The sequence below is a fragment of the Eptatretus burgeri genome, unplaced genomic scaffold, assembly GCF_056783735.1.
Source record: "Eptatretus burgeri isolate ZD-2024b unplaced genomic scaffold, Ebu_testis_v1 Ebu_testis_scaffold_44, whole genome shotgun sequence".
NCBI classification, from domain to species: Eukaryota; Metazoa; Chordata; class Myxini; order Myxiniformes; family Myxinidae; genus Eptatretus; species Eptatretus burgeri.
In genome coordinates, this window is record NW_028221994.1 from 21,238 (window position 1) to 44,814 (window position 23,577).

The window sequence follows — 23,577 nt, forward strand, 5'->3', positions numbered from 1 at the left end:
GTCTGGACTCCTTGTCCTCGGGTGAACCGACCATGGACCCGCGGTCTTCCGGAGAACCTCCTGGACCGAGCACGTATCCTCCATCGGAGCCGCTCGTGGATCCCGGGGTGTTCGTTCTCAGATCTCGGGTCATGGTGGACCGCACGTCGTTTCGGGTGAAGGACGGTACGCTGTGGTAACCGAGTGAAGAGCGCGAGCTGTTTGGGGAAAAAGCGAACCGCGAGATCGCGGTGTCTGATTGGTTCCCGCCACATCACGTGTCCATGATTAAAAATAAATACGAAGATTGAACGTTTCGTATTAACGGATTGTTTGTGTTTCAGATTGTGTTGTGAAAGTGAAAAATCGAGTCCGAGTTCGTCGACGATCATTTCCTCGACACCAATCAATGTTCTTTCTTTTATGTTTTTGTATTTATCGACAATCTTCCCTCCATAACGGAGTATATATGGGAATGTGGGAATGTATTGTTGCGGCCACGGGTACCGAGACACCAGCTCGTCACTCAGGGGGGATTAATCCCCGGTTGTCCTCGGTCGAACCGGACCTGGGGCCATCACTCACAATTAACGTTGTGGTTCGGTGGGTTGTTTTAAAACCACGAACTCCACCAAGTTAACCACGAGTTCCAGTGTCCACCGTCTAATTATTCCGTTTAACTCGAGGTCACGTGGTTACCTGAGCGGGGAGCACGCCCTCGGCAAAGCATCAATGTTATCTCTTGATCTCTTTGACAATGCCAAACCAATTGAAGGAAACCAATGCCAAACCAATAGAAGGAAACCAATGCCAAACCAAACACGGACAGGTTGGAAATCGACAAATGATATATCTTTTATGTTATTTCCGAGTTTGTGGTTTCGTGTCGCCCTATCTTCGACTTTGTTCTGTGTTCGAGTAACGTGATATTCGGCTTACATAATCTCAAAGACCATATGAGGTGCATGGTACAAAAAAAGTAAATAAAATGGTTCTGAAACAGTGAAATCGTGCCAAAAACGGTTACTGCATTTGGCTTTGTGTCCTTTGGTCTTACGTAACCGAGATATAAAAAGAGGGTTATGTAATGGTTCACGACTGATTGTTAGGAATCTCCACACCCATGATCCACACGACTGATCAGATGTGAACTTGCCATTCATTTTTGAAAGAACACAGTTTCCAGAAAGAGTCAGCTACTGCATGACTATACACAAAGCGCAAGGCCAAACCTTTGATGAAGTTGGGTTATATCTTCCACAGGCGTTGCTCAGCCACGATCAGCTCGATGTTGCCTTCTCACGATCACGTCAGTTCTCGGACATTACGGTGCAAATTATACCAACTACAAAATAAGGGTTCCATAATGACAATGCTATAACCCAAAACATTGTGTATCAAGAAGTACTTTGAACATTGTATTCCACTTACTGCATTAAAGTAAAATTACTACTGCTACTCTGCATCAGTTCCTTTCTCAAACACACCCACCCTAACATGTCGCGAAGAGCGCGGGTTATGCTAGTTAATAATAAAATAAACAAGTCTGAAGACGACAATGGTGCACGAGCGGTATTTGACGATGTAGATTGTTTCAGAAGTCAAGGATGAGACAATGTGATGATTTTTGACCAAGTTATAAAAATGATCAACATGATGTGGTACGGCTGACAGGTTATTAGCTGCAAAATGTCGAAAACCCGGTTTCGTTCAACAATTTTCAAAATTTGACCTTTGCATAACCTTTAAAGGTCACAAAACAATGCTGTGGATATTAAAATAAGGAAACAGGATACGTGCTATAGCTTATTGGAGTTAGTTCGTCGAAGAAGGTCGAAAACCCGGTTCGATTCCCACAACTTTGAAAATTTGACCTTTGTGGCCTTAAAAGGTCAAAGGTCAAGGAGTAGGACCTTTGGTGCAAAACTTCCTCTGGAACATTCCAGGAACAATATAACGTTATTTCGGCGATATGGCATTTCGCACTCCTCGGATTCTCCAAACTTTTATGAAATCAGCATAAAAACAAAATTTGAAGGGGGCACCACGGGCAAGGTGTTCGAGATAGAGCAAAATGGTTTCAAGACTTTAGGTGGGGAATGACCTCATGATTGTGCATAAAAATATTGTCATCCCACCTCTCAAAGTTTGGGCGGTCGTATGATTTTTATGTCAAACTTCGCAATTTTCTAAGTTTTTGACCTTGTGACCTTGACCTTGGGACGAAAATGAAAAATCGGACAACGACAAGTTTTAGATAATTCATTTTGCTATTCAAATACCGAAGAACCCATTCCATTCAGTCAATTCCCAAGGAGAAGATAGATTTTTAATCCGACTACCGCCTAAAAATGGCTATTTTTTGGGTGTGGATCCGCCCACAATGGGTGGAGCACGCCCTCATCCAGGAAAACACAACCAGACATTGATATCGAACACATAACCAAGTTTCATCAAGATGGGCTCAAAGTTCGCGGAGTTATGCTGTGGACAGACAGACACACAGACAGACAAGCCGGTAGGCGGACATGGGTGGTCGACTACCCAATAGAACCTGACGCAATGGGCCCGTTCGATGGGGAATGACCTGAGGATTAAGCACAAGAAAATTCATGATTCTAGCTTCAAGGGTTAATGCTGCAGATTGTTTTTTCGTTAAAATACCCCCACATTTAGAGGTTTTTCAGCCGTTGCTAGGAAACGGAGGGGTCCATAGCAACGGTTCTTTCTCACACATAACCAGGACATACCATGACTCTACCATACCAGTTTCATGTATATCTGACTCATAGTCTCTGAGATATAAAGAACTTCGTTTTTTTATTGTTTTCGACCAGGGTTCATTAAAAGTCTATCTTCTCCGACAGTTTTCATAGGATCCGGCTGGAAATTTTTGACAATATGGCTGAATGTACTGCCCACAGTCGCTCGTGGCCCGATTTTTGATTTACGAAAAAATTAATTTTTCATGATTTTTCGAAAATTTCAAAGTCCCGTTGCTCGGCAACGGATGGGTCCATAGCAACGGCTCTCATTTGCACACAACTCGGTCATGGTATGAACCTACCAACCAAGTTTCATCGAAATCGATAAATTTCAAAAAGTTTCAAAGTCCCGTTGCAAGGCAACGGATGGGTCCACAGCAACGGTTCTCATTTGCACACAACTCGGTCAAGGTATGAACCTCCCAACCAAGTTTCATCGAAATCGCCATTGTATTAACGGAGAACTGGACCGAACAGAGAGACAAACATATCGAGGGAAAAAGTGATAACAAGGGGAGAGCAAATTTCAAAAAAAAAATTTGGGGGAAAATTTTTTTTTTCGACATCGACGACCCCAACAAGCCGGTAGACGGACATGGGTCGTCGCCTACCCAATAGAACCTGGCCTGATGGGCCCGTTCGATGGGGAATTACCTGAGGATTAAGCACAAGAAAATTCCTGATTCCAGCTTCAAGGGTTAATGCTGCAGATTGTTTTTTCGTTAAAATACCCCCATATTTAGAGGTTTTTCGGCCGTTGCTAGGCAACGGAGGGGTCCATAGCAACGGTTTTTTCTCACACATAACTAGGAGATACCATGAACCTACCATACCAGTTTCATGTATATCTGACTCATAGTCTCTGAGATATAACGAACTTCGTTTTTTCATTGTTTTCGACCAGGGTTCATTCAAAGTCTATCTTCTCCGACAGTTTTCATAGGATCCGGCTGTAAAATTATGACAATATGGCTGAATGTACTGCCCACAGTCACTCGTAGCCCGATTTTTGATTTTCGAAAAAATTAATTTTTAATAATTTTTCGAAAATTTCAAAGTCCCGTTGCTCGACAACGGTGGTGTCCAGAACAACGGTTCTCATTTGCACACAACTAGGTCATGGTATGAACCTACCAACCAAGTTTCATCGAAATCGCCATTGTATTAACTGAAATCGCCATTTTAAATACTGACAATATGGGTGGAACAAATCTCAAATTTCTTTTTTTCGACAAGATCGACCACCGACCAGACAAACATATCGAGGGAAATACTGAAAATAAGAGCAGAACAAATTTCAAAAAAAAAAAATTTGAATTTTTTTTTTTTCGACAAGATTGACCACCCAACAGACAGACAGCGAAACAAGCCGGTAGCGGACATGGGAAGTCGACGACCCAATATAACCTGACGAGATGGGCCCGTTCGATGGGGCATGACCTGAGGATTAAGCACAAGAAAATTCATGATTCTCGCTTCAAGGGTTAATGCTGCAGATTGTTTTTTCATTAAAATACCCCCAGATTTAGAGGTTTTTCGGCCGTTGCTTGGCAACGGAGGGGTCCATAGCAACGGTTCTTTCTCACACATAACTAGGACATACCATGAACCTCCCATACCAGTTTCATGTATATCTGACTCATAGTCTCTGAGATATAACGAACTTCGTTTTTTCATTGTTTTCGACCAGGGTTCATTCAAAGTGAATCTTCTCCGACCGTTTTCATAGGATCCGGCTGGAAACTTTTGACAATATGGCTGAATGTACTGCCCACAGTCGCTCATGGCCCGATTTTTGATGTTCGAAAAAATACATTTTTTATGATTTTTCAAAAATTTCAAAGTTCCGTTGCTAGGCAACGGTGGTGTCCATAGCAACGGTTCTCATTTGCATACAACTAGGTCATGGTATGAACGTACCAACCAAGTTTTATCGAAATCGCCATTGTATTAACGGAGCACTGGACCGAACAGACAGACAGACAGACAGACAAGCCGGTAGGTGGACACGGGTAGTCGACTACCTTATAGAAAACATGACGCGATGGGCCCGTTCGATGGGGAATGACCTGAGGATTAAGCACAAGAAAATTCATGATTCTAGCTTCAAGGGTTAATGCTGCAGATTGTTTTTTTCGTTAAAATACCCCCACATTTTGAGGTTTTTCGGCCGTTGCTCGGCAACGGAGGGTTCCATAGCAACGGTTCTTTCTCACACATAACTACGACATACAATGAACCCACAATACCAGTTTCATGTATATCTGACTCATAGTCTCTGAGCAGTGATTCGTGATTTTGGTAGTTTTACCAGAAGGGGGTTGTGTGGCGGACCTTGAGCACCCTGCGGAAATGTGGTGGGGACAAATCGCAGAGAGAGCAGGGGGGGCAAGGCTGGAGAGGAGACGGTAGAAGACAGAAAGACCACCGACCAACCTGCGGTTATTGAATGAGAGGCCCAAAGACTCAGCCTAATTGCGGGAGATGCCAATGATCCGAAATAACTTGGTCTCTCCATCGTGAAGCCGAGTAAGGTCGGAGGCAGGAGCACCAGCCCAGAGGGGAGAGCAGTGCTCCGTCAGGCTGCGGACAAAAGCTTTGTTAGTGGTCAGGAGCTCAGGTGGGCCGAGGAAGGACTTTGCACGACGGAGGATTCCCAGTCGGCGACTGGCTTTGGAGGCGAAGTTTGAAATGTGGCTTTCCCAGGAAAGGTCATGGCAGATAGTGAGACCCAGAAGCTTGAAACAAAGGACTTCTTCCAGAGGATTGTTGAGAAAGTGGATGGGGGGGCGGTTTCTAAACGGTCCTTTCGAAGAGACATAGTGAGAGTGTGAGATTTGTCCGGATTGAAAGACATGTTCCTCGTGTTGGACCAGTTTGTGATTTTTATCCAGATCAGCAGTGAGCGAAGAAGCTGCTGCTTGCCGGTCTGAGGGATGACAGATGGTACAGCAGAGGGTAGAGTCATCAGCAAAGAGATGTAGAGGATTTTCCAGAGAGTCGGAGAGATCATTGATGAAAACTAGAAAAAGAACAGGGCCCAGAACGCGACCTTGAGGAACTCCAGCCTGGACAGGAAGGGAGGATGAAAGAACTCCATTTCGGGCCACACATTGACTGCGACAGGAGAGGAAGTCTGTGAACCATGAGTGGAGATGGCCTTGGATACCATAGGAAGAGAGTTTGGTGAGCATGGCAGGGTGCCAGACTGTGTCAAAAGCACGTGATATGTCCAGGGATAACGGCTCGGATTTCCTGTCTGGCATTGAGGACCTCCATCCATTGTTGGGAGAGCAGAAGCAGCATATCCAGGGAAGAGTGACCTGGTCTGAAACCAAATTGATGATCAGAAATCAAGCCATTGGAGAAATGGAAGGATTTGATGTCTGAAGTGATGATGGATTCCATAACCTTGCTGATGATTGGGAGAAGGCTGATTGGTCTGTAGTTGCAGGGTTCTGTTTTTGCACCTTTTTTGTGCAGGGCAGTAATGTTTGCTGATTTCCAAGCATATGGCAGATGGCCTTGGGCAAATGAGAAGGTGAATAGATCAGAGAGAGGAGATCAGAGAGAGGGTGAGCAAGAGCAGAAGAGCAGGCTTTGAGGACACGTTGGCTGATGCCGTCTGGACCGGTTGCAGAATCTGAGTCGAGGTTTGACTGCAAGCTCTCCACCTTGTCAGGAGAAAAGGCCACAGAGTCCAGGGACAGTTGGGTGCGACTGGGTAAGGTGGGTAGAGAAAGTGATGGGTTTTGGACACAAGATTTAACTGCAAACACCGAGTTTAGGCATTCAGCTTTTTCACGTGCGATATCAGCAGTGATGCCATTTGAGGTAAGGGAGGGGATGGAGGGGGAACATACACCAGAAACAGATTTGATTAGACGCCACCAGGATTTTGAGGAGGGAGAGAGGTTTGAGAGTTCAGACTTGAGATGAGAAAGATGTTGTTTTCTGGCTCTTCTGAGGGTAGATACACACTTGTTCCGAGCTTTATGGAAGGAACTGAGATTGCCCTCAGTTGGGTTTGCTTTCGATGAGGAAAAGGCAAGTTGTTTCAGGAAAACTTCCTCACCACAAGCTTCAGTGAACCAAGGGCGATAGGAAGGGTAGGACAACTGAAAACGAGAGGGGATAAATCTGTGCATGAGGGAGAGCAAGTTTCTTTGAAAGAATTCCCAGGATGAGTTGATGTTGGAGAAAGTAGAGATAGGAGTCTCTAAGTTTGATGGCTGCTCGGAGACCCTGCCAGTCGGCTTGAGTGAAATGCCAGACTCAACGGCGGTGAGGTGGTTCTCTGATAATAGCCAGAGAGATGTCCACTTTGACAAGGACGTGGTCAGAAGAACCGATTGGAGCGAAGGAAGAGCAGCAGATATTGTCAGTGAAATTTGTCAAAATCAGATCCAGAAGAGATGGAGTACCATTGGTTGAGATCGGGGAAGGGAAGTTGACCGATTGAGTCAGTCCCAATGAGTCGCAGAAAGCTTTTGCTGAGGTGCCATGACAGGTGAGAGAGGTACCCACACCTAGCCAACTGGCAATGATGACAATTGATGCCGCCACATATGAGGAAGAGAGAGTTTGGATGAGAAGATAGAAGTTGGTCCATGTTTTCAGATAGTGAGGTGTTTTTTTCAGATGTTTTTTTCTCTCTGAATCTCTGAGGTCAGTGGTTCAAACCCTGTGCTGGTGTCAAACTAACGATTTTTAAAATGGAATGTGGTGCTTCCTTGAGCGATGCTCAGCATTTAAAAAGGATAGAGAACGGACTAACAACCATAGGGAGGTCATAATGACACATGGTTTGATGGGCCGAATGGCCGTTTCCCGTGTCGAAGTTCCTTGAAAGGGAACGAAACAAGACACCCGTGCTGGAGAAAAAAGAAGCCTACAACACCCGGTGTTCCCAGGCAGTTTCCCATCCAGGTACTGACCAGGTACTGACCTGGTACTACAACCACAACGACTACTACTACTTCTACTTCCACCCCAATTATTCGCAGTTTCTTGTCGGGTTGGCCAGAGAACTTGTGCCATGTTTGGTAGTATTCCCGTTTGAGTATCCTCTCTGAATCTGTGAGGTCAGTGGTGCAAACCCTGTCCTGGTGTCAAACTAAAGATTTTTAAAATGGTATGTGCTGCTTCCTTGTGCGATGCTCAGTATTTTAAACGGATAGAGAACGGACAAACAACCATAGGGAGGTAGTAATTACACATGCTTTGATGGGCCTAATGGTCGCTTCCTGTGTCGAAGTTCTTTGAAAGGGAACGAAACAAGACTCCCCGTGCAGGAGAAAAAAGAAGCCTACAACACCCGGTGTTCCCAGGCAAGTTTCCCATCCAGGTACTGACCAGGTACTGACCTGGTACTACCACCACTACTACTACGACTACTGCTTCCACCCCAATTATTCGCAGTTTCTTGTGGGGTCGGCCAGAGAACTTGGGCCATGCTTGGTGGTGTGGGGGAAAAATTGATATTAATGTATTTTAAATTGCAACAAATGGAGTTTCAGAAATGTAACTTTTATGCTGCAAGTTGATTTTGCTGTCATTTCTGGCCAAAAGACTTTTGCCCGAAATGATAAGAAATGTGTTGTTCTGGAGCAGAGTGACCGCGCTGATAAATGAACCTTTGCTGAGAAAATGTACGAAGTGGCTTTTCGTCTAAAGGACACGTCTACAGTCTGGGTGAATATCCCCCAACCTCTCTCTCTCACGAAAGTATAAAATGCTTTGAAATCTCAAAGTTTGGAGTGCAAGCACGTAAGGAAGTATAGTTTCTCAGTGGCTTGTACTCCTTGGAACTGACCAAGTACCAAGTTAGAATAAAACTCTCTGATGTAATGTAGAAGTGAATTTAATCAGGTTGGTCTAACTGTTAACTAAAGTAAGAATAAATGAAATAGTACCAAATAATATTGCAACAAATGGGGATTCTTAAGTTCATTGTACAAGGGTGAGAAGTGTATGGTGTATAATTAGGAAATAAATTGTTTCACAAGGAAGGACTTGTGTGGACATCAGTTTTATCAGTGTCGATAGGGTTTTTGTAGGATTTTATAATTAAATCGGACAAACGTTAAACTCTGTCTGAAGTCAAATAGGATTCCACAATCGGCCAGTTAGAATCCTTCAGGAGGACAACGATCACAACAAGGTGGGTTAAAAAAATCCACATCACTGCCTTCCCATCCCGTTGTTCCGCCTCCCCCTCCCTCAACAGCAATCAATTACCACATCACGGCAGGATCGCCAAGAGGTATGCATGATCGCCCTGAGCTGTCTCGCCTGGGTTTGAATCCCGACCTTGCTATAAAGTGTCATCCCAGTGTTTCACAGACAGGGTGATTCATAAATGTGTGTGTGTTGTCTCCCAGAAGGTTGTTAAACTCGGCGTTACATCTGCCTGGATCCCCCCTCCTCTCCCCTCCCCCCTTCCTCACCCCTATCCATCTCTCTCATCCCTATCCCTCTCCCTCACCTCTTTTGGTCTCTCTCCGACCCCATCCCTCTCCCCACCCACTCTCTGCTCACCCTATCCTTCTCTCTCCTACCCCTCTTCCTCCTCTCTCTTTCCCCTCCCTACTCTCTCCCTTTTCTCCTCTCACCTCCCTCCTCTCTCCTTCTTCCCCTATCACCTCCCTCCTCTCCTCTATCCTTCCCATCCTTCCTTTCCTTCGTCCACTCCCTCTTCCCCGACCTGCTGTTCCCTTGAATATTCCCATCAACGAAGCGACAGGTAGTATTTGCTGGTAAACAAGTAAACAAACACGAATTACGCTTTATCCATTACATTTTCACACTTTCCTCAATTAAGAGGTTATCATGAACGATAAATTATTTAATTAGTCAGGTGCTCATCAGAGTTCACGTCCCTGACCCTCAGTGATGGGAAATGTTAAACGTGTCCTTTATGATCCATCCATGAAGACCACACTCTGTGCAGAGAGAGCATCAGTGCTGCTACAGCAGTCTCCTGGGTTATTGGACACAATCCTGGACAGGTGACCACTCTGACACAGGATACTCAAAGGGCTCAATCATCCCAGCAAGCAGGTATCACTTTGCCAACCTCAGAAAGATGACAAGCTGTGTCAACCCCACCCGGTATTCATTCAACAACCAGGCGGGATTTGAACTCAGGACCCAAGTAAACCAGGTCCACCACCCACACCATTAAACCAACACCAGGTTTACCTTTACGATATTTTACCAAAACAGATAAACAGAGTCGGTACAAACGCACCTATCCCGTAACAATGGTTTCATAAAAGTTCTTACAGCAGGTCAAAGGTCGAAGTCACAGCTTCAGGTCAAAATTTCGTTAAAAAATATTTTGGGATCAAACTTTGATCTTGAACTTGTGACTTCCATCCATCGAGGAGAATTAATTAGTTTCCTGGTAAACTCTCACCAACTCTGCTTTACAAACAGCCAAGTAGTTTAGTGTGAATGAAGTTCACCATTCACGTCTGCAAATATTATATTGAACATAATTTGACCTTAAATGAGGTTGATACAGGACAAGCTATAAACTCCCAACCTGGTGATGCACAGGGAAGGTGTTGCATCAGTGAGCATACCTTCCTCTGAAAGCGAAGGTAAGTCTCTTGCCTTCTCATCCAGTGATTCATCGAGGACGTTGAAGATGCCATTTCAGTCCTCAATAACAGGCCATTGTGTGTCGGTGCAGAGGCCCATAATCACAAGTAAATATTCATCTGATTTGTTGTAAACGAGATTAAAGAGGAATCGAATGATGAATGAAGTGATGAGGTATAAAATGATGTCATACATGTGCAAGAGGGAGGGTAACATGTCATGGATGGGATTTCCATTCACCATTCAATTCCGGCTCCGCTTCAGACATCGTGACATTCACTAAATCAATGAGTTCCTGTGTTCGTACACAGCACGGATCAGCACCGGAAACAAGTTCTCGGTACGGAGTGAACGTCACGTACCGGGTCTGGACTCCTTGTCCTCGGGTGAACCGACCATGGACCCGCGGTCTTCCGGAGAACCTCCCGGACCGACCACGTATCCTCCATCGGAGCTGCTCGTGGATCCCGGGGTGTTCGTTCTCAGATCTCGGGTCGTGGTGGACCGCACGTCGTTTCGGGTGAAGGACGGTACGCTGTGGTAACCGAGTGAAGAGCGCGAGCTGTTTGGGGAAAAAGCGAACCGCGAGATCGCGGTGTCTGATTGGTTCCCGCCACATCACGTGTCCATGATTAAAAATAAATACGAAGATTGAACGTTTCGTATTAACGGATTGTTTGTGTTTCAGATTGTGTTGTGAAAGTGAAAAATCGAGTCCGAGTTCGTCGACGATCATTTCCTCGACACCAATCAATGTTCTTTCTTTTATGTTTTTGTATTTATCGACAATCTTCCCTCCATAACGGAGTATATATGGGAATGTGGGAATGTATTGTTGCGGCCACGGGTACGGAGACACCAGCTCGTCACTCAGGGGGGATTAATCCCCGGTTGTCCTCGGTCGAACCGGACCTGGGGCCATCACTCACAATTAACGTTGTGGTTCGGTGGGTTGTTTTAAAACCACGAACGCCACCCAGTTAACCACGAGTTCCAGTGTCCTCCGTCCAATTATTCCGTTTAACTCGAGGTCACGTGGTTACCTGAGCGGGGAGCACACCCTCGGCAAAGCATCAATGTTATCTCTTGATCTCTTTGACAATGCCAAACCAATGGAAGGAAACCAATGCCAAACCAAACACGGACAGGTTGGAAATCGACAAATGATATATCTTTGATGTTATTTCCGAGTTTGTGGTTTCGTGTCGCCCTATCTTCGACTTTGTTCTGCGCTCGAGTAATGTGATATTCGGCTTACATCATCTCAAAGACCATATGAGGTGCATGGTACAAAAAAAAGTAAATAAAATGGTTCTGAAACAGTGAAATCGTGCCAAAAACGGTTACTGCATTTGGCTTTGTGTCCTTTGGTCTTACGTAACCGAGATATAAAAAGAGGGTTATGTAATGGTACACCACTGATTGTTAGGAATCTCGACACCCATGATCTAGATGCCGAGATCCTAACTGGGGCAAACAAAGGTGACTATGTGTTGATACCACGAATCAAACTGGCCCCATCAGATGTGAACTTGCCATTCATTCTTGAAAGAACACAGTTTCCAGTAAGAGTCAGCTACTACATGACTATAAACAAAGCGCAAGGCCAAACCTTTGATGAAGTTGGGTTATATCTTCCACAGCCGGTGTTCAGCCACGGTCAGCTCTATGTTGCCTTCTCACGATCACGTCGGTTCTCGGACATTACGGTGCAAATTATACCAACCACAAAACAAGGGTTCCACAATGACAATGCTATAACCCAAAACATTGTGTATCAAGAAGTACTTTGAACATTGTATTCCACTTACTGCATTAAAGTAAAATTACTACTGATACTCTGCATCAGTTCCTTTCTCAAACACACCCACCCCAACATGTCGCGAAGAGCGCGGGTTTTGCCAGTTAACAATAAAATAAACAAGTCTGAAGACGACAATGGTGCACGAGCGGTATTTGACAATGTAGATTGTTTCAGAAGTCAAGGATGAGACAATGTGATGATTTTTGACCAAGTTATAAAAATGATCAACATGATGTGGTACGGCTGACAGGTTATTAGCTGCAAAATGTCGAAAACCCGGTTTCGTTCAACAACTTTCAAAATTTGACCTTTGCGTAACCTTTAAAGGTCACAAAACAATGTTGTGGACATTAAAATAAGGAAACAGGATACGTGCTATAGCTTATTGGAGTTAGTTCGTCGAAGAAGGTCGAAAACCCGGTTCGATTCCCACAACTTTGAAAATTTGATCTTTGTGTCCTTAAAAGGTCAAAGGTCAAGGAGTATGACCTTTGGTGCAAAACTTCCTCTGGATCATTCCAGGAACAATATAACGTCATTTCGGCTATATGGCATTTCGCACTCGTCGGATTCTCCAAACTTTGATGAAATCAGCATAAAAACAAAATTTGAAGGAGGCACCACGGGCAAGGTGTTCGAGATAGAGCAAAATGGTTTCAAGACTTCAGGTGGGGAATGACCTCATGATTATGCATAAAAATATTGTCATCCCAGCTCTCAAAGTTTGGGTGGTCGTATGATTTTTATGTCAAATTTCGCAATTTTCTAAGTTTTTGACCTTGTGACCTTGACCTTGGGACGAAAATGAAAAATCGGACAACGACAAGTTTTAACTTGTGCCATGCTTGGTGGTATAACGGTTCGAGTATCCTCTCTGAATCTGTGAGGTCAGTGGTGCAAACCCTGTGCTGGTGTCAAACTAAAGATTTCTAAAATTCCGGTTTAAATGTCATTGGGTTCCGGTTTTGGAGCAGCGAGATGTCTCCTTCGGGGCTCCCTGCTGACGTTCTCAAAGCTAAGTTTCCGGTTGTTATTTGTCCCGTTTTAACTGTTTAATTTTCTCACCTACATGTTACTGTGTGTTGCTAGTTCGGTTTTGTTTCAAAAATCGTGCTATTTTGTGAGTATTTTTGTCGACGTTCTTACCTGGTGCTTGAGGCCTACGCCTAGGCTTGAGGCCTACCGGTTCCACTCGGTGTTCGATCGTTTTTTTTTTTTCGTTTGTTTGTTTTTTCTCCCCATTACCTTCAATTTCTATCCTCCCCATTACCTTCAATTTTGATCCTCCCCACTTTCCAAACATCCCCCTGTGGTGAATTGAAGGACGTGACGCGTGTTCACATGTCGTGCGTCCCGCATATAAGGCGAAGTCTCCGCGCGGACGGGGTGATTGTCCCTGGGGGCATTGTCATTTACTGCGGCGATTCACTTGGTGCTCGTTGAATGGTGAGGATTGAGAGTATATCGAACTCCGTGCTTATGATGATTTATTCTGCGATGATTAATTGCACATGTATACCTTACTGCTTATGTACTCCTCGCTGAACCTCTATACCCTGGTGTGCCCGTAGAAGCGGCTTCAATCAAATGGAATAAAGCCTACACTCTGAAGGTTCTTCTCTCGCTTTTACTTCAATTTATTCCATTTGGTTTTCTCGGCTCTCTCGACCAACGATGGACAAGATCTACAAACCAGAGAGGTTCGACGCTGACCCGAATGCGACTGACTCGGAAATGAAATGGTTGCATTGGTTCCGTTCCTTCTCACACTATCTGACCATCATCGAAGAGGGTGCCGACAAACTGGCCGCCCTTGTGAATCATGTCTCCCCCAACGTATTCCGGCTCTTCTCGGAGTGTGACACTTACGATGCAGCGATCAACGAGCTGCGGACGCTCTACGTGAAGCGCAAGAACGAGGTATACATACGACATCTTCTCAACACACGCAAGCAAGCAGCCGGGGAGACCATCGATCAGTTCCTCCAAGCTCTAAAGCAGTTGGGAAAAGACGGCAGTTTCCGGGCCGTAACCGCCGAAGAACACCGAGATGAAGCGACCAGAGAGCGTTCATTCAAGGACTCAGATCAGCCCACATACGGCAACGCTTACTGGAGAAAGCACAACCCACTCTTGAAAGGGTAGCCGACCAGGCTCGAGCGATGGATACGGCTCAGCAGCAATCTGAGTCATTTGGGACACCGATGCTGCTAATGAACGCTGCTATGGGGGAAACTCAAGGAACCCCACAGGGCACCCCAGACACAGAGGACGGAGGAAAACTCGAGGAATCGGATACCCAGACCTCGTCAAACTCTTCAGCAACTACATCGGTTGGGAAATGCTTCTTTTGTGGGTACAAAAGACACCCCCGCCACCAATGCCCTGCCAGAGATGCCACATGCATGAATTGTGACAAGAAAGGGCATTATGCCAGGGTATGTAAAGGTACTCAGAGGAGAAATAAACCCACTTCTGCGGCCCTCTACTCACAAAAGAAACTAACTGCAGCCTCACCCGGGAATCTATCCAAGGCTTTCATCAACGTACGAATTAACGGGCATATGGTTGAGGCTCTGATTGATACCGGGAGCTCTGAGAGTTTCGTCAACAGCTCGCTAGTGAAGGGCAGGAAATGGAAGATCCACCCGACAGACAATACGGTATGCATGGCCGCCACATCTCTACAGTCCCGCGTACGAGGGTACTGCAATGTGGAATTGGACGTAAAAGGGTACACGCATCGGGATGTAAGGGTGCTGGTGCTTCATGATTTATGCGCAGACGTAATTCTGGGTCATAATGTCCTCAAGCAGCACACGAGCGTCGAAATACCCTTTGGAGGAAGCAAACCTCGCCTAATTTTAAATGCTCTGACCACCGCAGAGGTAACGTCCCCCCTGCTGTTTGCTAACTTGTCGCCGGACTGTAAACCGATAGCGATCAAATCGCGGCGATATACCACTGCTGATATGAACTTCATCACTTCAGAGACCAAGCGATTACTGGAAGAAGGAATTATAGAACCGAGCGATTCGCCATGGCGCGCGCAGGTGTTGGTGACTAGCAGCCAGAACCATAAGAAACGAATGGTTGTCGATTACTCTCAGACGGTCAATCGCTTCACCCAACTCGATGCCTATCCGTTGCCGCGCATAGACGAGATGGTCGAACGCGTGGCCAATTATAAAATATTCAGCACCATCGATTTGCGAAGCGCCTATCATCAAATTCCCATCCGAGAGGAAGACAAACCTTACACCGCGTTCCAGGCAGGCAGACGCCTCTTCCAATTCAGGAGAATTCCGTTCGGTGTCACGAATGGGGTAGCTTGCTTCCAACGAGTTATGGACGACATCATCTCAGATGAAAACCTCAAAGACACTTTCGTTTACGTGGACAATGTCACGGTGTGCGGTAGGGATCGGGGGGAACATGATATGAATCTGGACAGATTCTTGAGCATTGCTAGAAAATATAATCTGACCCTCAATTACGAGAAATGCGTATTCTCGGCAAGGTCAATTGACCTTCTCGGCTACACAATAGCCGACGGCACGATTAGGCCCGATCCTGAACGTTTGCGCCCGCTTCCTGAGCTACCCCCACCTCAGGACCTGCAGACAATGCGCCGGGTGATCTGCATGTTCGCTTACTATGCCAGATGGATCTCCCAATACTCCGAGAAAATACATCCCCTAGTGCATTGCAAGAACTTCCCACCAGATGCCGCTGTTGTAAAAGCTTTCCACAGCCTCAAAGATGATATCAGTAATTCTGTGGTATTATCGATCGACAGCTCGGTGCCCTTTGTGGTGGAAACGGATGCCTCTGATCACGCGATAGCTGCGACGCTAAATCAGTCTGGGCGGCCAGTCGCGTTCTTCTCGAGAACTCTCTCTGGAAGCGAGCAGAGACACTCAGCGATAGAGAAGGAGGCGTACGCGATCGTCGAAGCGCTACGAAAATGGAGACACTATTTACTAGGAAACCACTTCACGCTCGTCACGGACCAGCGATCCGTTGCATTCATGTTTGATGGGAAAAATAACGGGAAAATTAAGAATGAAAAGATTGTGAGATGGCGGATAGACCTAGCTTGCTATAGTTACGACATTGATTACCGGCCCGAGAAGGAAAACCCTGCTGCAGATACCTTCTCTCGGGTCCACTGTTCGGTGACAATTAGTCAGGCTTTGCAAGACCTACACGTGTCTCTCTGCCACCCAGGGGTAACCAGAATGGCACATTTCGTGCGCAGACAAAATCTTCCCTATTCTATTGAAGATATTAAACAAATGAATGCTTCATGCCCTGTTTGTGCTGAACTAAAACCCAGATTCTTTGGCGCGGCATCTGGCAGACTGATCAAGGCCACTTCCCCCTTCGAGAGACTAAACATCGACTTCAAAGGGCCCCTGCCGACCGAGACAGACAACAGATACATATTCACCGTTGTTGATGAATATTCAAGGTTCCCTTTCGCATTTCCGTGCTCGGATATGACCTCGGGCACTGTCGTGAAATGTCTCTCTGACCTCTTCGCTATGTTTGGGAAACCTTCGTACATACATTCAGACAGAGGGCCGTGTTTCATGTCGGCCGGGCTAAAACAATTCCTACTCGAGCTCGGCATAGAAACTAGTCGAACGACGGGTTACAACCCACAGGGTAACGGGCAGGTGGAACGGTATAACGGAGTTATTTGGAAAGCCGTAACTCTGGCGTTGAAATCAAGAGGACTGAGCCCCGGGCAATGGGAGGTTACCCTTCCCGACGCTCTGAATTCCATACGCTCTTTGCTCTGCACGTCCACCAATGCAACTCCTCACGAACGAATGTTTACTCACCAGCGACGATACGTTGACGGACAAACGGTGCCCAACTGGCTAACCCATCCCGGAACAGTGTTCATGAAACGCCCGGTACGACAAAGCAAGTATGAACCCTTGGTGGAGGGGGTCGAGCTCATTGATACTAATCCAGAGTATGCTCATGTCAGACTCCCGGATGGCAGAGAGACCACCGGGTCGGTTCGCCATTTGGCTCCCTCAGGTATTCCTCCCGCAGGTACACCACCTTCTGGCACTCCTCCCTCTGACATTCCCTCCCCAGGTGTCCCCCCCCCAGGAACTCCACCGGGCGACGGGGCTGCCGCGTACCACCCGAGAGCGATCGAGGAGACATCCCCGGCACAAGTCGAGGCTCACCAAGAGGATCGGAAGCCTCCCTCAAGTGAAACTGCCATTTACTCCCGGAGAGGTCGGCGGATAAAACCCCCTCGCCGACTCGACCTGTCGAGGGGATTATCGGCATTCCCATTGCGAGCAGGAGAGGGAGGCAGGTCCGCCCGCCGTTCGACCCCGTACTCCGAGTCAGCAGAACCCCAGAGCCAACCAAGGTGAGGCACGAGGCTCAGCAAGGCTCCAAGACACGATGAAGAACACGATCGAATCAGCACAACAACAAGTACGCTTCCCGCGCAACAGCCTCCACACCAAAAAAACACGATCTTTTTGTCCCGATCTTCTTCCTCTTCCTTTTCGACCCCGAACAGAACCTTTTTATCCTCCTGTCCTCGTCACTTCCAATCGAGCCGTTTTACTGGCCCACCGCCGTCGCCTTCCGCCAATCATGATCACGGGGCGGAGCCATCCGCAGCCCTGTCGTGTGACGTCACGGCAAGCCTCCAGGGACTACTAAAAGGGGTTTACGCAGACACACTTACCCTATCCCGTGTCCCTATCTAATTACGTGACAATTATCATTTCCCCCTTGAAGAAATGAACATTTACTAGACAACTTATCACCACTGAATTGCTACTTATTACATCGAGATCCTGGTAAACTCGAACAGCATGGCATACCTAATTAAACATCCTAATTACCCTTTGAATGCATACCCCCCCCCCTCAAACGTAACAGTATTATGAGATGAAGGATTCGTCACTCCTTAGGTGTCATTTCCCTGGTCTCTGTTTATGCTCCGACTGAGGCGAGTGATCTCACCGTGAAGGATGCATCATTCTACGCCACACTCGAGTCTGTGGTTGATCAGTGCCCCAGACGAGATACACTTCTCGTCTTGGGGGATTTCAATGCATCGACTGGAACTGATCGGGATGGTTATGAGGTGTGTGTTGGTCCCCATGGGTCAGGAACTATGATCCAGAATAGCATTAAGTTCCTTGACTTTGCAAGAAGTCATGGACTTAGGGTGGCTGGTTCATGGTTTCAGCGCCCACAAGCTCATCGCTGGACTTGGTATTCCGACACTGGCGGTGTGGCAAAGGAGATTGACCATGTCCTCATTGACGGTGGTTGGAGGATGATCCAGAACTGCAGGGTCTACCGGAGTGCTCAGTTCCTCAATACTGACCACAGGCTTGTTGTTGCAACTCTCTTGTTGCAACTTGTTGTAGCAACTCAAGAGCTGCACCTTAAATCCTGGAGAATGGTACCATCCCAGCCTAGGCTGGATGTTGCCAAGCTCAGGGATGAGAGAGTAGCTGAGGAGTTTGCGAACAGGCTGAGTAGACACTTGGGGGGTCTGGGTGCTTTGGGGGGTCCTGAAGAGTTGTGGAGCGCCTTCAAGACCACCGCCCTTGATGTTGCCGGTGGATGCCTTGGAGCTCAGCGCAGGGCAAAGAAGAATTTTGTATCGCAAGGGACACTGGATACCATTGACCAGAGTCGCAGGGCCAGGCTGAATGGCAGAGCTGAGCTGTTCAGGGAGCTGAGGCGTAAAACTGTACGTGCACTGAGGGTGGACAAGGAGGCCTATGTGCGAGGAATCTGTGAGGGGGTAGTGCATCACCTGTGGACAGGTGATTCTCATCCCGCTTACAGGGAAATTCGCGCATTAAGTTCATCCAAGCCCATCCCTCGGAGCACTGCAGTTCGAGCAGAGAGTGGTAGGCTCTTGACAGAGGAGTCTGAAGTGAAGGCCCGCTGGGCCGGTTACTTTGAGAGGATTGTACCAGGCTGATGCCCCAGCTGTCGAGTTGGACGTCAAGGGTGTTACAATCCCTGTTGCTGACCCTCGAATCAACTGTGGTCCACCTTCGCTTGTGGAAACACGGGCTGCGGTGAACCAGTTGAAACGGGGCAAAGCTCCAGGGATCTGTGGCATCCATGCCGAACTTCTCAAGGCTGGTGGAAATGCTGCACTCGTGTCGTTGCATGCAGTTTTGTGCTCTGCCTGGAACACAGGCATCATCCCAACTGATTGGAAGAGGGGCATTGTTGTCCCTCTCTGGAAAGGGAAGGGTGATCGCCAAGACTGCAACAGCTACCGAGGGGTGACGCTGCTCTCAGTGCCGGGCAAGGTCTTTGCTCGGATAATACTTGATAGGGTTCGCCACCATCTGCTTGAGCACCAGCGTCCAGAGCAGTCAGGCTTTACACCAAAGAGGTCAACGATTGACCGTATACTTGCTCTTCGTGTCCTCACCGAACGCCGACAAGAGTTTCGGCAGGGGCTGCTTGCAGCCGATGTTGATCTCTGTAAAGCGTTCGATTCAGTGAATCGGGATGTCCTCTGGAGGATTCTTGGTCTTCGTGGGGAGCCACCAAAACTGATCGATCTGATGTCTGAACTCTACTCTGGTACTGAGAGTGCTGTGAAGTGTGGTGGTACCATCTCTGACTTATTTCCAGTTGTTACTGGAGTTCGTCAGGGGTGTGTACTGGCCCCCACACTTTTAAGCACTTGTATGGACTGGATTTTAGGGAGGATGTCGGAGGGATCAAGCTGCGGTGCATCGTTTGGGAATGTCAAGATCTCGGACCTTGATTTTGCAGATGATGCAGTCATCTTTGCGGAGACTTTAGATATCCTTTTGGGGGCCCTCGAGGTGCTGAATGAAGAGTCAGAGCCGCTGGGATTACGGGTTTCTTGAGTCAAAACTAAGATCCAGGCTTTCGGTGACATCTTGGATGCTGCTGTCCTGTCTGTGTCTGTTTGTGGTCAGGATGTTGAGGTCGTGGAGAGATTCACTTACCTTGGCAGTGATATTCATGTCTCTGCTGGCTGTGAGTCAGAGGTCAATAGACGTCTGGGTCGGGCCTGGGGAGTCATGGATTCACTGGATCATGGGGTGTGGTGCTGCCCGTACCTGTGCGGGAGGATGAAAGTCCGAGTCTTCAGGTCCTTGGCACTTCCAGTCTTGCTCTATGGAAGCAAGACTTGGACTCTGACCAAGGATCTGAGATGGAGACCTAATTCTTTTGGTACCAGGTCTCTTCGGAGAATCCTTGGCTATCGCTGGTCGGATTTTGTGTCCAACGAGTGGTTGCTGAGAGAGACTCGGATGAGATTTGTTACCTGCATAGTCCGTGAGCGTCAGTTGCGGCTGTATGGACATGTGGCTCGTTTTCCTGACGCTGATCCTGCTCACCAGATTCTCTGAGTGAGGGAGTCTCATGAGTGGAGGAAGCCAGTGGGCCGACCACGTTCCTCGTGGTTGCAGCAGGTTGACCATCATCTCAAGGAGATGGGGATGGGCCTGGCATCTGACTGGGGGATGGCCAGACGGAGGCCCCTGGAGTACCGGCGGAAAGTCGTCGCAGCGATGCGCTGTTGTGGCACATGCTCCCATACCTGACCTGATGTGCAGCTTCCTTGAGCGATGCTCAGCATTTAAAAAGGATAGAGAAACGGACAAACAACCATAGGGAGGTAATAATGACACATGCTTTGATGGGCCTAATGGCCGCTTCTTGTGTCGAAGTTCCTTGAAAGGGAACGAAACAAGACTCCCCGTGCAGGATAAAAAAGAAGCCGACAACACCCGGTGTTCCCAGGCAGTTTCCCATCCAGGTACTGACCAGGTACTGACCTGAAACTACGAACACTACTACCACGACTACTACTACTACTTTCCACCCCAATTATTTTCAGTTTCTTGTGGGGTCGGCCAGAAAACTTGTGCCATGTTTGGTCGTATAACCGTTCGAGCATCGTCTCTGAATCTGTGAGGTCAGTGGTACAAACCCTGTCCTGGTGTCAAACCAAAGATTTCTAAAATGGTATGTGCTGCTTCCTTGCGCGATGCTTAGCATTTAAAAAGGAAAGAGAACGAACAAACAACCAGGGGGAGGTCATAATGACACATGGTTTGATGGGCCTTATGGCCCTTTCCTGTGTCGAAGTTCCTTGAAAGGGAATAAAACAAGACTCCCCGTGCATGAGAAAAAAGAAGCCAACAACACCCGGTGTTCCCAGGCAGTTTCCTATCCAGGAACTGAACAGGTACTGATATGGCACTACTACCTCGACTACCACTACCACCACTTCCACCAAAATTATTCGCAGTTTCTTATGGGGTCGGCCAGAGAACTTGTGCCATGCTTGGTGGTATAACGGTTTGAGTATCCTCTCTGAATCTGTGAGGTCAGTGGTTCAAACCCTGTCCTGGTGTCAAACAAACGATTTTTAAAATGGTATGTGCTGCTTCCTTGTGTGATGCTCAGTATTTTAAACGGATAGAGAACGGACAAACAACCATAGGGAGGTAATAATTACACATGCTTTGATGGGCCGAATGGTCGCTTCCTGTGTCGAAGTTCCTTGAAAGGGAGCTTAACAAGACTCCCCGTGCAGGAGAAAAAAGAAGCCTACAACACCCGGTGTTCCCAAGCAGTTTCCCATCCAGGTACTGACCAGGTACTACCACCACTACTACTCCTACTACTACTTCCACCCCAATTATTCGCAGCTTCTTGTGGGGTCGGCCAGAGAACTTGGGCCATGCTTGGTGGTGTGGGGGAAAAATTTATATTAATGTATTTTAAATTGCAACAAATGGAGTTTCAGAAATGTAACTTTTCTGCTGCAAGTTGATTTGGCCGTCATTTCTGGCCAAAAGACTTTTGCCCGAAATGATAAGAAATGTGTTGTCCTGGAGCAGAGTGACCGAGCTGATAAATGAACCTTTGCTTAGAAAATGTACGAAGTGGCTTTTCGTCTAAAGGACACGTCTACACTCTGGGTGAATATCCCCCAACCTCTCTCTCACGAAAGTATAAAATGCTTTGAAAGGCATATTGTTCTGAGTGCAAGCACGTGAGGAAGTATAGTTTCTCAGTGGCTTGTACTCCTTGGAACTGACCAAGTACCAAGTTAGTATAAAACTCTCTGATGTAATGTAGAAGTGAATTTAATCGGGTTGGTCTAACTGTCAACTAAAGTTAGAATAAATGAAATAGAACCAAATAATATTGCAACAAATGGGGATTCTTAAGTTCAATGTACAAGGGTGAGAAGTGTATGGTGTATAATTAGAAAATAAATTGTTTCACAAGGAAGGGCTTGTGTGGACATCAGTTTTATCAGTGTCGATAGGGTTTTTGTAGGATTTTATAATCAAATCGGACAAACGTTAAACTCTGAAGTAAAATAGGATTCCACAATCGGCCAGTTAGAATCCTTCAGGAGGACAACGATCACAACAAGGTGGGTTAAAAAAATCCATATCAGTTGGCGCCGTGACTCGGATTCGAACCGACGTTGGTGCGGTGCTCCTGAACGGAGGTGCTTAATCTGCCGGAGGCAGTGCCTGGAGGAACGACAAGTGCTTGAGCGAAGGAAAGGGAGAGCGCTCTCAGCAGGTAACGCATTTCGAACAAAGAAAAGTTCATTGTCAGATAATTTTATTGAGAGAAAGAAGAGGATCCGGCGGAGGGAGTCCGTTTTGAAGTAAACGATAAGTACTGTAGTTGTTTTAGAAAAGTGCTGGAGAAGAAGAGGAGTCAGATGACAACAAGAGGCTCGTTAAGGAGCCAGATGCGTAATTAAATAGGCATGATGAAGCGACATGCCACATGTTTGCATTGATACGGACCGGCTGTGAGAGAGATGGCCGAGGACACGGCTGAGACGCCGAGATTGGGTTAAAATCGATAAATATTATAAGTTACCTGTTTGTAAGAGTTATAAGAGTTACTTTTTGTTCATTGAACTCACTGGAAGTTTGTTGGCAGTGAGGTTGTAATATTATATTGAGTGGAGGTTTTACGGATTTGTGAATGCAATGATTTGCACGAAACGTTTTGTAGAGTGCAGGAGACGATTAACCGGCTGGGAGCGTGGTTGGTGATTTGCATTAAGATGCATGTGTTACTGAGAGTAAAAAATGAAACTTGTGCGAGTCCAATATTCACTGCTACAACAAGCCTGTGGTCAGTATTGAGGAACTGAGCACTCCGGTAGACCCTACAGTTCTGGATCATCCTCCAACGACCGTCAATGAGGACATGGTCAATCTCCTTTGCCACACCGCCAGCGTCGGAATACCAAGTCCAGCGATGAGCTTGTGGGCGCTGAAACCATGAACCAGCCACCCTAAGTCCATGACTTCTTGCAAAGTCAAGGAACTTAGTGCTATTCTGGTTCATAGTTCCTGACCCATGGGACCAACA

The 23,577-nt window shown here is 46.9% G+C and overlaps 1 long non-coding RNA gene across 1 annotated transcript; it reads right to left on the minus strand.

Annotated features, from left to right (window-relative positions):
• Positions 1-3: 3 nt before the first annotated feature.
• On the minus strand, positions 4-12,923 carry LOC147007704 (uncharacterized). The gene is made up of 4 exons (XR_015053965.1): positions 11,965-12,923; positions 10,715-10,914; positions 10,334-10,471; positions 4-197 (listed from the first exon to the last, which is right to left on the minus strand). It is a non-coding gene; the product is annotated as an uncharacterized LOC147007704 (long non-coding RNA).
• Positions 12,924-23,577: the final 10,654 nt, after the last annotated feature.